The 20890-nt window shown below is 41.8% G+C and overlaps 1 protein-coding gene across 16 annotated transcripts in view; it reads left to right on the top strand.

The window, feature by feature from the left end:
* Positions 1-20890, top strand: part of KCNMA1 (potassium calcium-activated channel subfamily M alpha 1) — a 730798-nt gene that overhangs the window by 532223 nt on the left and 177685 nt on the right. The window lies entirely within an intron of this gene.

Raw genomic sequence — 20890 nt, forward strand, 5'->3', positions numbered from 1 at the left:
CGGCGCCCTGTGTGCCATGAGATGGGCGGTCTGGCTCTGCTCGTCTCCTCTTCACCCTGAAGAGCGGGCTGGGCAGCCACCCCAGCGTCTCCAGAGTGGCCCCTGCCTGCTGGACCACCCCAGGCAATGAAAGACCCAACTCTTTCCTCACAGGCCAGGCCGGGGCACTGGCCAGGCCAGGGCAGGCCCATTTCCGGGACACTGGGTTGAAGGCCCGGGCCCTTCCTAAGAGGGCTTTTGGAGTAATGATCACACCCGTCCTCATCCTTGCATTGTTCTTAACCTAGACCAGTCAAGGAGGCAGACCAGGGCAGGAAAACCCGCCCAGTGTGGGCCTTTCTGACTTGGCATTGGTGGTCGTCAGCTCAGGATTTGGGCTTCCGTTTCCCCTTCCTGCAAGAGTAGGGATGGAGGTGGGAAAGTTGTGAGTTACCAGGAGGTCCCATGAGGGGGGCTAGAAGCCCTGTGATCCTAGGTGTGATACCTCCAGCCCTTGGCTGCCATTACTGCATTCATTGTGTGGCACTGGTGGTCCGTTGTTTGGGGGAGTCGAGGCGATGGCCCTGGAGGCGGTGGGAAGGATGGGCGGGAAGAGTGGGGCTGAGACGACGGACCGGCTACCTGCGTGGGCTCACCCGGGGCATCCCGCCGTGGCATTAGAGCAGGGCTTTTCTCTCAGCCCTTACCCTCTCTACCCACCTAATTTACATTACATAGGCAGTTCCTAGATAAAAATCCTTTATGTGAGAGGACAAATTGTGCTGGAGTCCCTTCTATCACTTTAGCAAAGGATGCCTTGATCAAAACATTCCTTCAGCTCCCTATGTGCCCAAAGACCTCAACTCCACAGAACTCCAGGCTCAGACCCAGCACACAAATAAGGGTATTGCAGTTTTTTCTTTTCTTTTCTCTTCTTTTCCTTTCTTTTCTTTTTTTAATGGCTTCTTTAATCCAGGCTGCTATTCCCCTGCCTGGATGAAACTGAATGCAGGCTAAATGGAGTTGGCAGGGGAGGTCTGTGTGGCGGGACTGAGAAGCATACCCCAAAGCCAGATGTAGCCTTGTGTCTCCCACGGCTCTCGTGTTCAACACAAGGAACCCAGACCCCAGGATAAAGGACTGTCACCAAGAGAGCTCTTCTGGCTCATTCATCTGAGCTCTGGTGGTTTTCTCCAGCAGGGAGTTACCCACAGGCCCAAGCACGAGGTCTGAGACCTGGGCTCTGCTTCCTTTTGTTGATGTAACACGGTCTTGGCAGGGCCCTACCGCACATGGGGCACTTGACATGCGTATGTTTTGATTTTGTGGTGCCTGCATGGAAACTGGAGCTGCCTGTCAAGAAAATTAATAAAATGGATGTGACGCTGATTCCTCAGTGTTATTATTGAGCAGGGAAAAAGAACTTCTGTCCAACTCTCCTCAAGACCCTGCAGGGCCTCACCTCTGGAGCCAAGGACGTCCCCTCCAGCCTAGCGAATCCCACTGCCAAGTTCCTATTTAGGAAGAGCCTGTGGAAGAGGCCTGGCTGGGCCCTGGTGTAACTGAAAACACATTTCCCTCCTAGGGTTATGTTACTGTGTCATTTCTGCCCGGAGCCAGGTCCCCCGTGTTCGGAGGTAGCTCTCTGAACATGGCCTCTTGACATTCAGGTGGTCTTTGTGTTGGAATTTGCTAAGGCACATGACCTGGAAATAGCAAGGTTTCCCTGCATCTATTGTTTTCACTTAAAATAAGGACTGCTGGAAGCATGTGTTCCCCACTCTGTGGCGTCATGCTGGTGCACTGACCCTCCAGATCCCCGATCCTTGTCTCCCTCAGGTCATGAGAAACACCTTGATGATGGTCTCCTTGGCAGGTTTTATATATTATCTTCCATTCCCGAGGTCATAGTGTCTTCACTCATTTTTACTGGGCAGGGGGCAGATGGAAAAGGAAATCTAGAAATGGATGATCGTTGCCAGAAATTGCTTCCTGCCCCAGTATCCCCCATGTCCTCCGGCAGAGAATTCATTAGTACTTCCGTAGGGACAGGAGGCCCTCAAGGATGGAGAGAGGTGGGATGAGGCTTTGGCGGGTTTCATCCCTTGAGGACACTTAGTGTTTCTGGAAGCCAGAGGTGGAGTGTGTGCTCAGCCTCTCCCTTGCCCTGGGCAGGTACAGCATCTGTTTCTTGGTTCTGCAGAATACATTGTACTCTGTATATATATCACAGGCAGAAGCACAGTTGGCCGGCCACGGGGACTTTAGTATCCGTGAGACCGAAAGCCAAGGCTGAAAGGGAGGATAATAAAGCTTAGCAAGAGGGAGGGGCTCCTGCTATGCAGGGGTTCCAAGGGACCCAGGCCAGTGGTACCAGCAAAATATGGGGAACACTTGTGTGTCCCCTGAGCAATATCACTTTCAAAGGCCCTTACTCCTGGCTCCCATGTTGGCTGTGTCATCTCTGAATTGATCTAAACTTTTGGAGCATCTGTCTTTTTAGCCCACATCTTTGGGATAAGGAATTCAAGTGTGCTAACTACTGTTAAAGACTTTTTCCTGCCTATTCGTATGTAATTTGCTCTGCTTAACCTTCAAGGCATGGCCTCTGAAGTTTCTGGTATGCTGGTATTTGTTGAACAAATCCATGATAACCTGATAGCAAATAACTTCATGAAAGAGTCACAGGTTGGCCAATTTGACGGGTTGGGTCCTTGGACCCCACAGCCTATTGCTAATACTAGGGTAAGCATTTTCTCCAGCAGCACCCAGTTTTTGCCCTGAGTTCCTCCAGGGAGGGAAGGCAATGGTCCTGGTTCCTGAGACTAGTCTGTATCTCCACTGTCAACCAGGTGTGGAATATCCTGTGTATTTACTGCTATCGGATCTCCTACCACCTGCCTGTCAGGTTCAAGTGAGAATCTTCCTAAGGTCTTCTTTAAAGACCAAGATAATGAACTTATTTATTTAGCCGCTCTGCCATTGCCTTGCTCCTGAGTCCCTGAGTAAGTGGCCACACTTACCCTCCACTTGGCTTCCTCTTTTCGATGTATTTTAAGATCCATTGATTTTTATTTTTTCTTGGTTTTAGAGTTTTAGCATGTAATACTTTAGTTTCTCTTCAGCATGTGTGGTTTCATGTTGAGGCTTGACCTGCCATCTTTGTGAATTGTGCTATTGTTCTTACTAGGATTAGCTGTCCTGGGCATGATAAATTGTATGTGTGGGTGTTGTGTATAATTTAGAGAGTGATTAGCTCTTAACATTTCTTTTCAGTCTGTACTGACTCTTCAAAATTTAGCAGATTTAAATTATTCTCAGGATTGCCGAGCATTTTAACTTTGCTAAGCTACCATTTGAGTGTGTGTGTGTGTGTGTGTGTGCACACACACACACCCTGGTACATAGCATGTACCCTGTAATTATTTCTTGTGGGTGAAATGTTACTTGATATCGATCACAACATGGTCTTCTCTGTCACCTTTTCTATTTCTGAATAAGGAAGCCATAGGAAAACTGGGTGTGTGTTATTCAGAGTGTATCTTTTTTTTTTTTTTTTAAAGATTTTATTTATTTATTTGACAGGCAGAGATCACAAGTAGGCAGAAAGGCAGGCAGAGAGAGGAGGAAGCAGGCTCCCCACTGAGCAGAGAGCCCGATGTGGGGCTTGATCCCAGGACCCTGAGATCATGACCTGAGCTGAAGGCAGGGACTTTAACCCACTGAGCCACCCAGGTGCCCCCAGAGTGTATCTTGGCCGAGGTGGACCTTGCTGGACATGAAAACCACTTGCTCATTTTTGATATTATCTCATTAAGATAAACTTTCAGCAATACATAGTCCTAGCTGGCACAAGTTGTAGGCCAGGGAATCATTTTAATTCCTTTAGTTTGGTGATGTTTATGTGCATCTGTGTCATTTTTTATATGCATATATAAAAACAATATGGTTTAGGAGCTGGAAATAAAAATCAAGACTCTAATAATACCTGAGCTATCTTGGGTTCTAACCCTGTGCCAAGTCCTAGGCTAACTGCTTTACAGACATCAGTCATTTAATTCTCACAATGACTGTACCCACCACTGGCACTATTATATCCACTTTCCAGTGGCAGATACTGTGGGTTGTGAGAAGTTCAGTAACCTACATGAGGCCAGAACACCTGGAATTGACAAACTCACGTGTCAAACCAAACAAATTGGCTCCAGGTCTTTAAGTATACCAGGAGGAAATACGGTAGGGGCACCTGGGTGGCTTGGTTGGTTAAGCATCTGCCTTTGGCTCAGATCATGATCCCTGGGTCCTGGGACTGAGCCATGGATCAGGCTCCCTGCTCAGCTGGGAGTCTGCTTCTCCCTCTGCCCCTCCTCCACCTACCCCCCTACCAAAGAAATAAATAAAATATTTTAAAATAAGAGGAAATACAGTAAGGGGGAACTTAGCTATTGCCAGAATTTTTGCTTTCTGTGGTTAGACATGGTTGCTTTGATAGAGATTCCCTGGGCACCTACTGTATTCCATGCAGGATGCTAACCACACTGTCATTCTCATGGCTAGCAGGCACTCATAAGCTTCAGGAAGCTTCTATTATGACTGGGATGCATGGGCACACTTTTCCAAGATGCATTCTCTGGGTCTTGCTGGCTTTCTCTCCGGCCAGCTCTATAAAGGGCAGAAGTCACTGCATTAAAACATGTGACCTAGGCTGGGATGAATCAGGATAAGGAAATCACCAGATTTTCCAGAAGGAAGTGATATTACTTGCTGCTGTATTCAGGGAGTAAAGCTAATTGACTCAGTAGGTGCTTCTGGGAGAAAATAAACAGTTCTTATTGGCTGATGGGTGTAAGCTCTGCAGACCTGAGGTGTTCATCCACATGAGGATACAAGCAACAAGGCTCAGCCCAGTGTGGGGTGGGCTGGAGGTGGGTGATGGGATCTCTGAAAGGGGGCCAGGGCTGCAACTGATAAGGGTCAAGGTGGCTTTCTGCTTCTGGGAGGGGATGCTGCTGGTGCCAGAGTAGAGGGTTTCTCCCACAAAGTAAATCTACATAGCGTAAGTTACAAGGGAGAGGCAGCCTCTTGCTTATTTCATATCCACAGGTGATGTCATCCCGATCACAACTTGTCATGAGAGTGAACTTCTATAGATATGATACGAATATACTCACTTGCCATAAGGTTTATTCTCATAAATCCTACATATATAGGGGTCCCAAATTTATATCTCCATCTGGAACCTCCCCCCGAATGCAATGTCATCTATCTAACTGCCACTCAACATCTCTATTTGAGTTTTGCATCTCATCTGAGGCCTGACATACCCAGAATTGAATTCCTGTTCTTTGTCCGGAGACACTGGCGATGCCATTCTTCCCATTGCTCAAACGAATATATTTGGCGGCATCCCCAGCTTCTTTCTTTTTCTCATGCACCTCGTTCAGTCCAGCAGGAAATCCTCTCAGCTTTGACTTTCCAAATTTCTGACCACTTCCGTTCTTCCTGTCAGATCCAAACCACCATCCTTTGTTCTCCTTGAGCATTACATAAGCCTCCTGACTGCCTTCCTGCTCTGCTTTTCTCCCTCTCCCACTCCGGTCTATCCTCCGTAGAGCACCCAGAATGATCCTTCACAAGCATGAACCAGATGCTCTCACCCCTCTGCATAAATCTCTCCATGGTGTCCTATCTCACCAGGAAAAAGTTCTTACGATATTCTCTAAGTCCGAAGCAACCCTCTCCGGCCTCATCTCCTAAGTGCTCTTCTGCTCCTTGCCATCAGCTGCACCCCTTTGGCTAGTCTTTAGGGTTACACATTATTCCTTTGGCTGAAACACTCTTCCCCTAGTAGCTTCCTGGTTTTCTTCTATCAGATCTCCCATGTCTTTGGTTTGTGTTAATTTCGGAGTGAGGCCCTTCTCAAAACCATTAGAGTTGCATTTTTAAAGGGGCTTAACAGGGGCACCTGGGTGGCTCACTGGGTTAAGCCCAAGCCTCTGCCTTCAGCTCAGGTCATGATCCCAGGGTCCTGGGATTGAGCCCTGCATCGGGCTCTCTGCTCAGCGGGGAGCCTGCTTCCCTTCCTCTCTCTCTGCCTGCCTCTCTGCCGACTTGTGATCGCTGTCAAATCAATCAATAAATAAAATCTTTTAAAAAATAATAAAATAAAAGGGCTTAACAACAAATCTTTAATCGAAGTAGAATATATAAACATAAAAGTGTACATCTAACAAATGGACAGCTTATTAAATATTCACAAACTCAGAACTCCCTTTTAACCAGGACCCAAGTTAAGAAGCCATACGTTATCAGTACCTCAGGGGCCCGTTTACTGAAACATCAGTGCATGCGTGGGTCTGTTTCTGGGCTCTCTTGGGGAGAACTGGCATCTCCACAGCGTTGAGTTCTACAGTCTAATGTGGCATATCTCTAATTGAGAGATGATTTGCCATTCAGCAGTTTTCCTGGCAAATGTAGGAGAATCAAAAAGAAGCAACTAAGCTCATACATTTTTCTGGGGCTCCCGGGAGTCCCTACAGGGAAGAGATGTCCCACTTCACCACAGTCTCCAGCAAGGATTTAGAGGTTCTCCCTGACTTCATGGGGTGAAGAAAGTTTCCATATGTAAACACATCAGAATCATATTTTCAAAATCACTCTCCGCTCCACAACCTGTGTATCTATGTCCTCATCTGCGTTCCTGGCTTTGATTTCCTACATGGCTTCGTGGTCTCATTTATTGCCTCCTTCTCTGAGACAGTGTCAGCACTGTGAAGCCTAGGGCTCCTTGCCCAATCCCCAGGGCCTGGAGCAGCACCCAGTACACATGGTCCTCAAGAAATGCCTGTTGAATAAGTAAATGAATCAGCTGGTCTCAGCCTCGCCTGGCCAGCCTTGATTACACAGACAGTTAGGTGGGGCCAGGACCGCAGCGACTATTTGGGGGGTGATTTTGGTGCTGAAAACTTCCTCCATTGCTACCGTAGGTAGTTCCCTCGCCACATTAAAGAGCTTGGACTCCGCGTGGAAACTTGAAATAATGAGCTTGGCGAGGATGCTCGGAGGCTGGTTACTTTGGGTTATAAACCGTTTCGACTGCCAGAGAATCCAGTCAGTGTGTTGTTTAAATTCACAAATCAAAATAAACACCCATGCACCGAAAGGAATTGGCTAAGCCTCAGTATCCCATTTGGGTCAACATCATTGAGCGTCGTCTTTTTCCCTCCGTGGCGGCGCTCATTAGACCAGCGGCACCGCCTGCCTCCCCAGGCAGAGCCATTCACCCCGCTGCAGAGGACGAACGCCCACCTGAGAGACCAGCTCCCCCGAAAATGATTTTGAAAGAAGAGAGAATTAATCCATGAACTATTAACGGGGATTTCGTTCCCCTCTGGCCCTGGTAATTTCTAGAACATTGAATTAAAGAGTTCTTAGACCTTTACAAATTCTCAAGGCAAACATTATTAGCAAAGAGAAGCCCATACAGCATGTTAGAAGATTGCCAGAAAATGTCAATGGAATTTCTGAATAAAATAAGAGGCTTATGCTCCCCCTCCCCATTTTCTCCCCTTTTTCCCTCCCTGCTCCCCCTAACCTGATTAGAAAGTCATTTCATGTGTCTTATATGTTTGGTCAATCAAAGGCAAACGTACATGATTGATGGTGACAGGGAACACATTTAACTCATTACTCTTTACTTTGCAGCAAAATGATTTGTGTAAACTGTCTGCCTAGCATTAAAGGTAAAACAAACTTAGAAACCCCAAAATGTTAAATTTTTGTCTAATATTTTCCTTTTGGTTTTATAGCCGTAATCACATATGGATTCTTTTATTTGGCTCTTGGCACAGACTGAACAAAAGGGGAAGGCAGCACCAAAAAATTACATAACATGCAGACAGCGCCGTGCTCCGTGAGGACTGGGGCAGAGGAGCTGCAGTGGCCAGTACTCAACCACGAACACCGGGAGAAGCTGCCTCTCACCCTGCCCTTATCAGCTGGCAGGATATGGCCAATAATGTGAAATAAGGCCCTCTTGATAAAGTCGCAAATGTCAAAAAGATCTCTTTTTGGAGACCAGCAGCCTTTAATTAATTTCATGCATTTCTGTGTACACCTGGGCATTCACAGGCTGCGTCCTCCTGGCCTCCCCCACTTTCAAAGTTCTAATTGTGGGTGCCACCCACCATTGGTGATTTTTCAAGCAAAAGTCTCAAAATGCTATTAAACCATTAAGAATACATCTCAGATTCCATTGTTAAATCTTTTAGTAATCATTGCCCTCCTGTGATCCCGGATATTAAATCTATGCCCAGAACAACGAGGAGGACCCTAGCATTTTGAAGCAACCATTCTACATTTCAGGGATGCCAAGCAAAGAACCACCATTGATTTGATACAATGGTATTTTGTCAAGAACTCTATGATTATAATAGTAACCCAAGTTTGCCAAGCAGTTTACACTTTGTAAGATACATTTTTTAATTAAAGATTTTATTTATTTATTTGACAGACAGAGATCACAAGCAGGCAGAGAGGCAGGCAAAGAGAGAGGAGGAAGAAGGCTCCCTGCTGAGCAGAGAGCCCGATGTGGGGCTTGATCCCAGGACCCTGAGATCATGACCTGAGCTGAAGGCAGAGGTTTTGACCCACTGAACCACACGGGTGCCCCTATAAGATACATGTTTTTACTTAAATTACTTTTTCTTTGACTAGATACACAAGCATTTTATTGGCTATCATTTGGCAAGGGGTGCTTGATGCCAAGGATCTGGCGTTTTTGGACCCTTCCTTGTGCGTAGAGGAGGAAGAAATAGGGAAAGGGGAAATGAGGATGACTGCCTTCCAAGAAGATCGCTGGCTTCTCGGCTCGGTGCTTTCCCTGATATTACACGGTGGTTCCCTGAGAGAAGAGTCTTGATAGAGACATTGCTTGGCTTTGTATTCAAACCAGTACCTTCTAAGACCGGAAATCACTTTGCGGTATTTGTAAAAGTAGTATCCTCAGTTTCCTCAACCATGCCAAACTACATGCTATAAAAATGAAGGTCTTTTTCAAAGGTAGAAAATACCTAGGGCTACCCCATTCCCTCCATGGTGCATTGGCCTTTTCCAGACCAGGGTAGTACTATCCTCCCTAGACCTTAATGCCTTGTTACGTGAGAGACTTGGTTGCCCAAGTGCTGTGGCGGAGCAGGGGAGGGAGAGGATGCCCGGTTTGTGGAGCGAGGAATGACTGGGTCATTATGCAGTGTGCTGATTTCCAGCAACACAGGTGGTATCAGTAAACAGGGTGTGAGGTCCAGAGGGGTTAAAAGTGATGATAAAAGGAAGAAAGGAAAGTTTTTAAGGGGAAAAAGGATAATTAGTCCTAATCTTTGAAGGTTCCTTCTGATCAAAGTAAAAGTATTTAAGTAACTCAAACTGCTTGGGCACGGGGGTGGAGCTCTGGATTGTTGTCCTCAAGATTGGTACATAAATCCACATGCATTAACCTAGGCTTTCTTCTGGCCATTTTCCATTCAGTAAAATGCTTATTAAAGTACGTGGTCCCTAGGGCGCCTGGGTGGCTCAGTGGGTTAAGCCTATACCTTCGGCTCAGGTCATGATCTCAGGGTCTGGGCATCGAGCCCTGTGTTGGGCTGTCTCCTCAGTGGGGAGCCTGCTTTCCCCTTTCTCTCTGCCTGTCTCTCTGCCTACTTGTGATCTCTCTCTCTGTTAAATAAATAAATAAAATCTTAAAAAAAAAATACGTGGTCCCACTAAGATTTAGAAGTAATTTTAATTGTCCAGCTATCTTGTTCTTTAATTTTATTCACTTATAGTGAAATCGATGTGTGTGTATGTGTGTGTACACAGCTCTGTACATTTTAGCACATACGTTGAGTCATGCCACCACTACCTGAATCAGAATACAGAACAGTTTCAGTACCCCCCAAATTCCCTCACCCTCTCACTGTGCCTTCATATCCTCCCTGTACCCCTAGCCCCTGACAAGCACTGATCTGTTCTCTGTCACTATCACTATGTCATTTTGAGAATGTCTTGTGAATAGAATCATACAGCATATAACCATTTGAGACTAGTTTTTTCCATTAAATATAATTCCTTTGATTCATCCAGGTTTTGTATTGATAGTTCATTCTTTTCTTTTTCTGAGTAATGTGGCATTTTATGGATGTGCCACAGTTTATCCATTCATTCCTTTATTTATTTTTATTTTTTTAAGTGGGCTCTGTGCGTGGATCCCAGCATGGGGCTTGAACTCACAAGCCTGAGATCAAGACCTGTGTTGAGATTGAGAGTTGAATGCTTAACTGACTGAGCCACCCAGATGCCCCTGTTTATCCATTCACTTCTTTAATGGCATGTAGGTTGCTTCCAGTTTGGAGAGAAGATGAATAGAGCTGATCTAAGCATTGTGTAGAAGTTTGGGTGGACCTGAAGTTTCAGTTTCTCTAGAGGAAATGCCTAGAAGTAGGATTGTTGGATTAGAGGGTAAGCATGTTTACCTTTAAAAGAAATCACCAAAGAGTTTTTCCAGAATGGTTGTACCATCTGTCATTCTTATCAGCCCTGTGTGAGAGCTCCTATTGTTCTGCGTCCTTGTCTACTCTTAGTATTATCATGATTTTTATTTTAGCCATTCTAGTGGATGTGTAGGATATATTGTTGTGGTTTTAGTATGTATTTCCCTAATGACTAATGATGTTTTTTTTTTTTTTTAAATTTTTTTTTTTTTTTAAGATTTTATTTATTTATTTGACAGAGAGAAATCACAAGTAGATGGAGAGGCAGGCAGAGAGAGAGAGAGAGGGAAACAGGCTCCCTGCTGAGCAGAGAGCCCGATGTGGGACTCGATCCCAGGACCCCGAGATCATGACCTGAGCCGAAGGCAGCGGCTTAACCCACTGAGCCACCCAGGCGCCCATGACTAATGATGTTAAACATCCCTTTAACTGCTAATTTTTCATCTGTCTGTCCTTTTTGGTGAAGTGTTTGGCCCATGTTTAAAAATAGGCTTTATTTTTTTAAGCAATTTTATATTTATAGGAAAATTGAGTGGAAGTACAGAGATTTCCCATATATCCCCTGCCCCACACATGCATCCCCCGTTACTGACATGTACCACCAGAATGGTACATTTGTTACAACTGATGAATCTTCCTCCCCACTAATCCCTGGCTAGCACAGATGTTTTACATGTCCCATAGTTTTGCCTTTCCTTATTGGCCTCTTTTACTTAGTAATATGCTTTTAACATTCTTATATTGCTTTTCATGGCTTGATAGCTCATTTCCTATTGGTGCTGAATGTTCTATTGTCTGGATGTACCATAATTTATTCATCCATTCACCTATCTAAGAACATCTTGGTTGCTTCCAAGTTTGGGCAATTATGAATAAAGCTGATATAAACAACCATGTGCCAGTTTTTATATGGACATAAATTTTCAACTCTTTTGGATAAATACCAAAGAGAACAATTAGTGGATTGTGTGGCAAAAATATGTTTAATTTTGTAAAAAGCTGCCAAACTGTCTTCCAAACTGACTGTACCATTTTGCATTCCCACCAACAATGAATGAGAATTTCTCTCGCTCCACATCCTTGCCAGCATCGGGTGTTACATCAGTGTTTGGCCCATTTTTAAAATTGGGTTGTTTGCTTTTTACTGTTGAATTTAAGAGTTTGTTATTCGTTTTGGATATCTTGATAGATTTGTAAATATTTTCTCCCTGTCTGTATCTTGAGTTTGCATTTTGTTAACACTGTCTTTTCTGGATAAAAGTTTTTAATTTTGAAGATTTGGGGTTTTCTGTAAATGTTAAATACGGAGTTTCCATATGACCCAACAATTCCATTCCCAGGTGTCTACCTAAGAGAAATGAAACCATGTGTATTAATTTTCCATAGTTACTATAATAAATTACCAAAAAAATTTTGTTGTTTAAAACAACACAAATGTTTTTCTTTTCTTTTTCTGGAGGCCCAAAGTGTAAAATTAGTTTCATTGAACTAAAGATTTTTGTAGGGCTGGTTCCTTCTGGAGGCTTTAGGGGAGCATTTGTTTCCTTGATTTTCTAGTTTATGGAGGCTGCCTGCATTTCTTGGCTTGAAACACCTTCCTCACATTCCTCTAGCTTTTGCTTCCAATGTCCCATTTGCTACTTCCTCTTCTTTCATCAAATTCCCACCTGCCTCCTTTTTATAAGAACACTTGATGTTACAGTTATGGCCATCTTGCATAATATAAGAATAACATCCCATCTCAAGATCCTTAAACTTAATCTCATCTGCAAAGTTCTTTTTGCCATGCAAGATAACATTCACAGGTTCCAGGTATATCTTTGGGGGCCATTATTCAGTCTACCACAATCTATTCTTTGGCTTCAAAAGTCTATATCCATCCTACATGCAAAATACATTCATTCCACATTTTTATTTATATTTTAACTTCTTAGTTTTTTTAAAAAATTACTTACTTGAGAGAGAGTGAGAGAAGGAGCATGACTGAGGGGAAGGGCAGAGGGAAAGGAAGATAAGAAGACTCCCACTAAGTCAGGCTCCATCCCAGGACCCTGAGATCATGGCCCATGTGAAATTAAGAGTCAGATGCTCAACTGACTGAGCCACCAAGGAGATCTCACCTGATATTTTTAAAAGTCTCAACCCTTTTAGACTGATTCAAGTTCAGAACCCCATCTAAATATCATCAACTCAAAAGCCCCAAATTTTATCATTAAAATTAATGTGGATAAGTCTCTGGATATGATCCATTCCAGGGAAAAATTCCTTTTGAACTGCTGATCTGCAAAACTAGAAGACAAGCATTCTGCCTCCAAAATATAATGATAGGACAACCATAGGATAACAATTATAGGTACTGCCATTCCAAAGGGAAGAATATGGAAGGAAGAAAGGCTCAACCAGCCCCAGTTACCTTCAAAATCCAATTAAACAAATTCCATTAGGTTTCCCATCTGGGAATAATCCACTGTAGCTTAAAATTGGCTTTAGTTAATGTGATTCCTCCAAATGTATTCTTTTCAAAATCACTTTGGCTATTCTAGTCTTTTAGCCTTTTCATACGAATTTTAGGATCAAGTTGCCTACAATAAAGGATCAATTTTATCTACAATAAAATCCTACTGGTATTTTGATAGGAACTGTGTTAAACATAAAGACCAATTTGGGGGAGCATTGGCATCCATGAACATGGACTCTAATCCATGAACATTGTCTTTCCATTTTTAGGTAATCTTAAACTTCTTTCATCAATGTTTTGTAGTTTTCAGCAAACAGATTCTATACATTTTTGTTAGATTTATACATAATTATTATAATTTTTTGGAGCCACTGTAAATGGCATCTTAAAAAATTCAGTTTGTAATTGTTCAGTGGTGGTATGTAGAAATACACATTATTTTGCTATGATGCAACCCTATTGCACTAATTAACCCTTCTTGTAGGATGAGTGAGAGTAGACAGCTTTGATTTTTCCCTGCTTCTAGGGGGCAGACATCCAGTGTTTTGCCATTAACTATAATGCTAGCTATAGCTGTTTTATAAATGACCCTATTTTGAGATTGTGGGAGTTCTTTTCCATTCAATATTTGATGAGAGGTATTTTTTATTATTATGAATGTATGTTGAGTTTTGCTGAATGGTTTGTCTGCATGTGATTTTTCTTCTTCAGACTGTTACTATGGTGAATTACATTGACTCATTTGAGAATATTGAACCAACCATTGTGCATTCCAAGATAAACCCCACTTGGTCATAGTGTGATGTATTTGCTAATATTTTTATGAAGATTTTTGTATATGTGTTGTGAGTAGATATTCCATGGATTTTCTAACACTGTCTCTGTCTGGTCTTAGTATCAGGGTAATGGTTGACTTATAAAATGAGTTGAGAAGCCTATGCCTTTCTCCTGTTTTCTGGAAGGATATAGAAATTGGTGTAATTTTTTTCTTTAAATGTTCAGCAGAATTCACTAGTAAAAACATCTGGGCCTGAATTTCTTTTTCCAAAGGTTTCTAAAGGCTAATTCAATTGCTTTAATAGTTGTAGCTCTATTCAGATTATTTATTCAACTGTGGGTGAGTTGTGGCAATTTGAGATTTTTTTTTTTTTTCAGCAGCTCCCACTTTTTTTTTTTTTTTTTTTAAGATTTTATTTATTTATTTGACAGAGATCACAAGCAGGCAGAGAGGCAGACAGAGAGAGTGAGGAGGAAGCAGGCCCCCTGACAAGCAGAGAGCCGATGTGGGACTCAATCCCAGGACCCGGAGATCATGACCTGAGTCGAAGGCAGAGGCTTAACCCTCTGAGCCACCCAAGATTTTTGAGGAATTAATCTAATTTATTTGAGTTACTCAATTTATGTGCAAAGGGTTGTTCATAGTTTTCCACTTAACATCTACAGCATCTGTAGTGATATCTTCTCTCTCATTCCTAATTTTGTAATTTGTGTCCTTTTTTTCTCTTTGTCAATCTTACTACATGTAAATTTTACTGGTTTTTTCAAAGAATCTGCTTTTGGTTTTATTTTCCTTATTTTTCCATTTTTCTGCTTGCTTTGGATTTGTTTTAGTCTTCTAGATGCTAAAGATGGAGATTAGGTTATTGATTTGAGACTCTTTTTTAAAAAACATAAACATTTAATGTTAAAGTTCCTTCTAAGCACGGCTTTACCTCTATTCTGCAAATTTTGATATATATATTTTCATCCAGTTAGAAATATTTTTTCAACTTCACTTCAGACTTCTTTGACCAGTGGATTATTTAAATTTGTGTTGCTCAATTTTCAAGTATTTTGATGTATTCCTCTTATTATGGTATTATTGATTTGTGGTCTGATTCCATTATCCTTAAAGAAACTTTGTATGATTTCAAATTCTTTAAATTTGTTAAAGTATGTTTTATATGCTCTATCTTGGTGAATGTTCCATGTGAGCTTAAAAAGAATATGTATTCTGCTATTTTTTCATAGAGTTTTCTATGAATATCTAGCATTAATTAGTGCCACTTGGTGGATGGTGTTGTTCAGTCCTTGCATACCCTTGCAGATTTTATGTCTGCTGTTTCTACACATTACAGTCAAAAGAGTGCTGGAGTCTCCAACTATAATAGTGATTTGTCTATTTTAGTTCTGTCAGGTCTTGCTTTGTGTATTTTGAAATTTGTTAAATGCATATACATTTGCATTCTTGCTTTTTTGGGGGGGTGAATCGGCCCTTTTTATCATTACATATTACCCCTAATACTCTTGGTAATTCTCTTTTTCTGAAGTCTAGTAGACTTCAGATCTGATGTTAATCAACCCACTCAAACTAGCTAGCTAGCTTTCTTTCCCCCTTCCTTCCTCCATCCCTTCCTCTCTTTCTTTCTCTCTCTCTCTTCCTTTCTTTTCCCCTTCCTTTCTTTCTCCTTTTCTTTCTTCCCTTCCTTCCTTCTCTCTTTCTTCCCCCTTCCTCTCCCTCCTTTCCCTTTTCCTCTTCCCCTTACTTTCTTCTTTCCTTCTTCCCTCCCTCCCTCTTTTCATCCTCCCTTCTCCCCTCCCTTCCTTCCTTCCTAGATATATTTATTTTAGAGAGAGAGAGAGAGAGAGAGAGAGCACGAGCTCATAGTGGGGAGGAGGGAGAGGGAGAGAGATCCTTAAGCAGGATCTGCACTGAGCATGGAGCCTAATGTGGGGATTGGTCTCATGACCCTGAGTTCATGACCTGAGCCAAAACCAAGAATCCGAGGCTAAACAGACTGCACCAGCCAGGCACCCTTCGAACTTTCTTTTTGACTGGTGTTTTCATGGGAGGAAAAAAAAAACTTTTCTCATTATTTTCTGTCTCAATGAAACTGTATCTTTAAATTTTAAGTGATTTTCTTATAGACAGCTTATATTTGTGTCATTTTTAAAAAAAAATTCCAATCTGTGAATCTGTTCATTAAAAGTTGTGTCAGACTATTTAGCTATAATGTAGGTCTAATATTTTGTTATTTGTTTTCTTTTTCCTCTGTTGTAGGTCTCTTACCTCTTTGCTTTCTTCTTTTGGGCTATTTTGAACACTTTTGATATTCCATTTTATCTGTAGTGTTTTCTATTACATATCTTTATGTAGTCTTTTAATTGATTGCCCTTGGGATTGTAATGCACATACTAAACTTTCCAGGATACTTAGATTTGCCTCTTTAGGTGGAATGTAGAAACCTTATGAACCTATAGGTCTCTTTAACCTCCCCAGTTTTTTGTTGTAGTTGTGTTATGTATCATATCTACATATACTAGCAACTCCATCAGTGTTATGATTTTTTGCTTTCAACCATTAAACACATTTTAAAGAACTCAATACAAGTATAGTCTTTTATATTTATCCTGATATTTTTCCTTTTTTGTTTTTGTTTTTTATTTTTTTTTCATTCCTGATGTTCCAGCTTTCCCTTGGGTATCACTTCCATTCTGATGTTCCAGCTTTCTTTATCAATTCCCTTCAAGCAGTCTGCTGGAAACAAATACTAGTTTCCTTCATCTGAGAATGTCTCTAGTTCACCGTCATTCCTGATGGACATTTTTGATGGATACAGAATTCTGGGTTGACACATCTGTTTGTTCAGTACTTCAAAAATGTTGTTCTACTTTCTTCTTTTTGCCTCTGTTGCTTGTGATGAGAAATCTGTAGCCATTTGAATTGTTATTAATCTATAAGTAATGAATCATTTTTCTCTGTTTGCTTTTAAGATTTTTTTGTCTTTAGTTTTCTGTCACTTAATTGTACTGTGTTTGAACATGATTTCTTTGGACTTACTCTGTTGGGGCTCATGAGATTCTTGTATCTCTAGATTTGTCTTTGGTGGAATTTGGGAAGTTTTTTTCATTATTTTTTCATATATTTTTCCTGCACCATACTCTTTCTACTTTCCTTCTGGGATTCCTATGACACAAATGTTGGACCTTTATCTTTTTTTTTCTTTTCTTTTGGTTAAGATTTTATTTATTTATTTATTTATTTATTTGAGGAAGAGCAAGAATGAGAAAGCACAAATGGGGAGGAGTAGAAGAGGCAGAGGGAGAAGCAGACTTCTCACTGAGCAGGAAGCCTGATGTGGGGCTTGATATCAGGATCCTGGGTTCATGGCCTGAGCTTAAGGCAGAGGCTTAACCAACTGGACCGGCCAGGAACTCCAAGTTGGACCTTTCTCTAATAGACCACAGGACCATAAGGCTCTCTTCATTTTTAAAAAATCTTTTTTCTCCTTGTTGTCCAAATTGTACAGTTTTTGTTGCCTTAACTTCAAGTTTATTGATTCTTTCTTCTGCCATCTCCATTTTGCTACTGAGCCTATCCAATGAGTGTATTAGTCATTATATTATTCAATTCTAGAATTTTCATATGATTTTTATTCTTATCTTGTTTCTTCATGAAGGCTTTGTGTCTCCTAATTCTTAATAAAAGTATTCTCAGTTGTTGGAACATTTTTAAAATAGCTGCTTTATGGATCTTGTTAGGTAATTCTAATATCTGTGCCATCTAGACACTGGATGCAAGTTGAGATTTTCTGGGTCATTCATAAGCCAAATAATTTTTTGGTGTATCCTAGACATTTTGATTATTTTAATTTTAAACTGGGTCTTGTTTTCATCTTACAAAGAATGTGATAATTTTATTTTGCCATGTAACTGCCCTCTTTGATTTTAGGCTATGCATTCTGACCAGGCTTCTATGGGTAGTGATTCCAGGGTCAGTTGAATTTTCAAAGCACTGGCAGTATGATTTGGTCTGTCCATGTCAGCCTCAGGCTGGGGGTAGTCTATATTATAGCTTATTCTCAAAATTTGTATATGTTGTATGGGGTCAGCTTCATCCATGCACAGCTCATGGTAAGCCCAGGAGTTCATAAATAATTGTAAGGGACTACTTTCCCAAGTCTTCTTTCTCTGTGATCACCAAGGAGCTGTCAGCTTCCATCAGGCCTTCCTTTTTATCCTCTGACCAGAAATATGGGGCTTTAGTTACCCTGCTTACTGTAAATTTCCTGCTTCTATGTGCCTATGTGGGACAAGACAATGGGATGACAAATACAATAAGCAACAGTGCTTTGCCCCACTGTCTTGGAACCTCAGATCCTTCATCCAGTAAAGGTTTTCCTACCTTCCTTAATCTCCTTACAGCTCCCATTGCCACCCTTGCTAATGCCTTAGGGGTCCAGGTACAAGAAAAGAGTAGGAAAGAAAAAGAGAAAACATGATTTCTTCCATTCTTTCTGAATGTTAGCAATTCCTCTGCCCGGTCTCTGAGCTGAAACAGGACCCTTTCTTGGAGCTTTCTCTGTCCATATCCTGGTCCTCACTTGTAGATTCTAAAGCCAAGCTAGTGGATAAAGAGGAAAAATAATAGCAAACTCACAGTTTGGTGGTACTTCCAATTCTGGTCAGTTCTGCCTGCTACTGTTCACGTCTCAGAGTCTTCAGATGGCTGTTGCATATGTTCTGTCTGGTTTAATAAAGGCATTCAGTGAAATGTACAGGGTAGAGTGAACTTATTCCATCCTATCCAGAACCAAACCCCCAATATTGCTTAGATTGTCTTTTACAGTCAGACCCAGGACAGTATTGTCCTCATCAGATCTTTTTGGCATATGCAGTAATCATTCTCTTTGGGGTGGGTTTGAGATTATCCACCTTTCCATCAGAGGCTATAAATAACGTAATATGACAAGCTACATTACAGAGAAATCCTGTGCCTCTCCTGGTAGAACAATATGAGGTGGCTATTTCAACTTCAGACTCATTTGGCTGATTTAGAGAAACTTTGGGACAACAATAAAATGACACTGAGATCAATTTAGGCATCCATCTGCCATCTTGAAAAATAGTGTGCAATAAAACCTTTCAACTGGGTATAATTTTTTAAGTTTTTATCATTAATACCACATGTATTTCATGGTAACAAGAGTGATTCAGACCCACTTAATTAGGGTTTGAAGTTCTAAGAAATACAGGGGCCTTGCCTCAGTGCTATGCTTTATGTACCATAGGGGATGGGAAGGAGGGTGGGAAGTAGATGGAATTAATTGACATATATGAGTAAAAGATATCCCTTCTTTCCTTTCCCCCATATTGTGTCAGTAGATAGGGTATCTCTGCCCACTGAGAAATAATATCTGTATCTGTGCTGACTGACCTTGGTGTGCAAAAGCTCTTTGCTGACACTCTACCAAGAGAAGTCTCTGTTTATTCCTAGCCTTCATATTTATGGCATTGCTCTTTAGGACAATGGATTTAATGAGCTTCTCCTTTTTCTAGACTGTGACAACATATTATTTTAAAAGGAGTTTCTTGTTGGTTTCTTGTTTTAGCTAAAGTTTGGCAGTGACAAGACCATTTCTTTTAGTGGTTGGGTATTTTTTCTTCTCCTGGAATAAACCAGGATGGGAAGAACCAATGAAAGAATGTCTGGTGCCCCTTTCAGAATTCAGATTAAGAGTTAGATTTGATCAGCCCAAGATGTTGGATGGTGTCTCCCTATCCAGAGACACTCACGGGCCACTGTGTTCCCCAAATTTGTCAGCATGGCCCTCACTCTGCCTGTTCTCCCTCACTTGTGAAATGTGAAGAGAGGTATAGAGCTGTGTAGTGAACAGAGGGCTGGGTAGAGAGAGCATTGTAAGACTTTAACTTAGGACATATTATAAGACCTTTGACTGCTTATTTGACCTCTCTGAACTTCATATTCCCCGACTGTAAAAAGTGGAAAAGTGTAGAGGATTATTGGAATGATTGCCAACGTGTTAAAGCCCCTAACCCTTTTCTCCTTTCTTTGGGTTTCTATTTGCTATGAGACTTGAGACTGGGCTAGGATTGAGTCACTGATGGGAGAAGATAGAGGCATGAGACTAATACAGAACCAGTCTCTAGGGTGACATAAAGCTGTCTCTTCCTATATTGCTTACACTTCTGTGTTGCCAACATCTTTGTAAATGACTAATGTTGTGGGTGAGGTCTCTGGAACTCTTTGTAGGGAGATATAGGGTTAGCAGAATTTTCCAACTGGATACATTTTATAGGACAGCAGCATTGTTTATCAGTCTAAATAATACTGCTTCCCTCAACCCTCTTAACCTTCCCATCAAAAACTCTACCCCAGCTCCCTGAGCTAGAAGATTTTACAGGTGAAAACAGGGTGCATCTGTCTGGCTTTTCCCAGGCCTCTGCACTGGATGGAGATTCACTGACTCTTATTTACGTACATAATAAAAGCCCAACTAGCTAGTGCAGCCTTGTCCGACACAGAGCCCTGCAGTGGAATTACCTGGAGTTACCTGGGAAGAATTCAGAGAGAGTAGTAACCTCCCACTTTGTTCCTGGGGGCTTGAAATGTACTGTCTGATCTTGCTCACGGGACCAGTGAATGTAGAGGGACAGAGACCTCTCCCTGTCCAAACAGGATCATCACAAGGCTAAACCAACTTCAAGATGAGGGCTCTCCTAGCAGTGTTTTGGGAATAATAAACTATAATGAGTGCTAACATCTTCCTAGAAATACAACCAGGATAAAAACATGCCTTCTAGAACTCTTCTCAGGAGGCATAAAGTTTGCAGTTGGAAGGAATACTTTGGTAAACTATTTGACCGGGAAGGGATAGGCTCCCTTTCCCCAAAGAACAGCAGATATTTTTAACTTGCCTTAAAAAGGATGAATCGAGGAGTGCCTGCATGGCTCAGTCAGTTGGGGGCCCAACTCTTGGCTTCAACTAAGATTATGATCCTCAGGGTCACAAAATTGAGCCCCATGTCTGGCTTTATGCTCAGCAGAGTCTGCTTGTCCCTCTCCCTGCCCCCGCTTATGCATGCTCTCTCTCAAATAAATAAATAAATAAGCAGATAAGTAAATCTAAAAAAAGAAAAGAAA

The sequence above is a fragment of the Mustela lutreola genome, chromosome 4, assembly GCF_030435805.1.
Source record: "Mustela lutreola isolate mMusLut2 chromosome 4, mMusLut2.pri, whole genome shotgun sequence".
Classification (NCBI taxonomy): Eukaryota; Metazoa; Chordata; class Mammalia; order Carnivora; family Mustelidae; genus Mustela; species Mustela lutreola.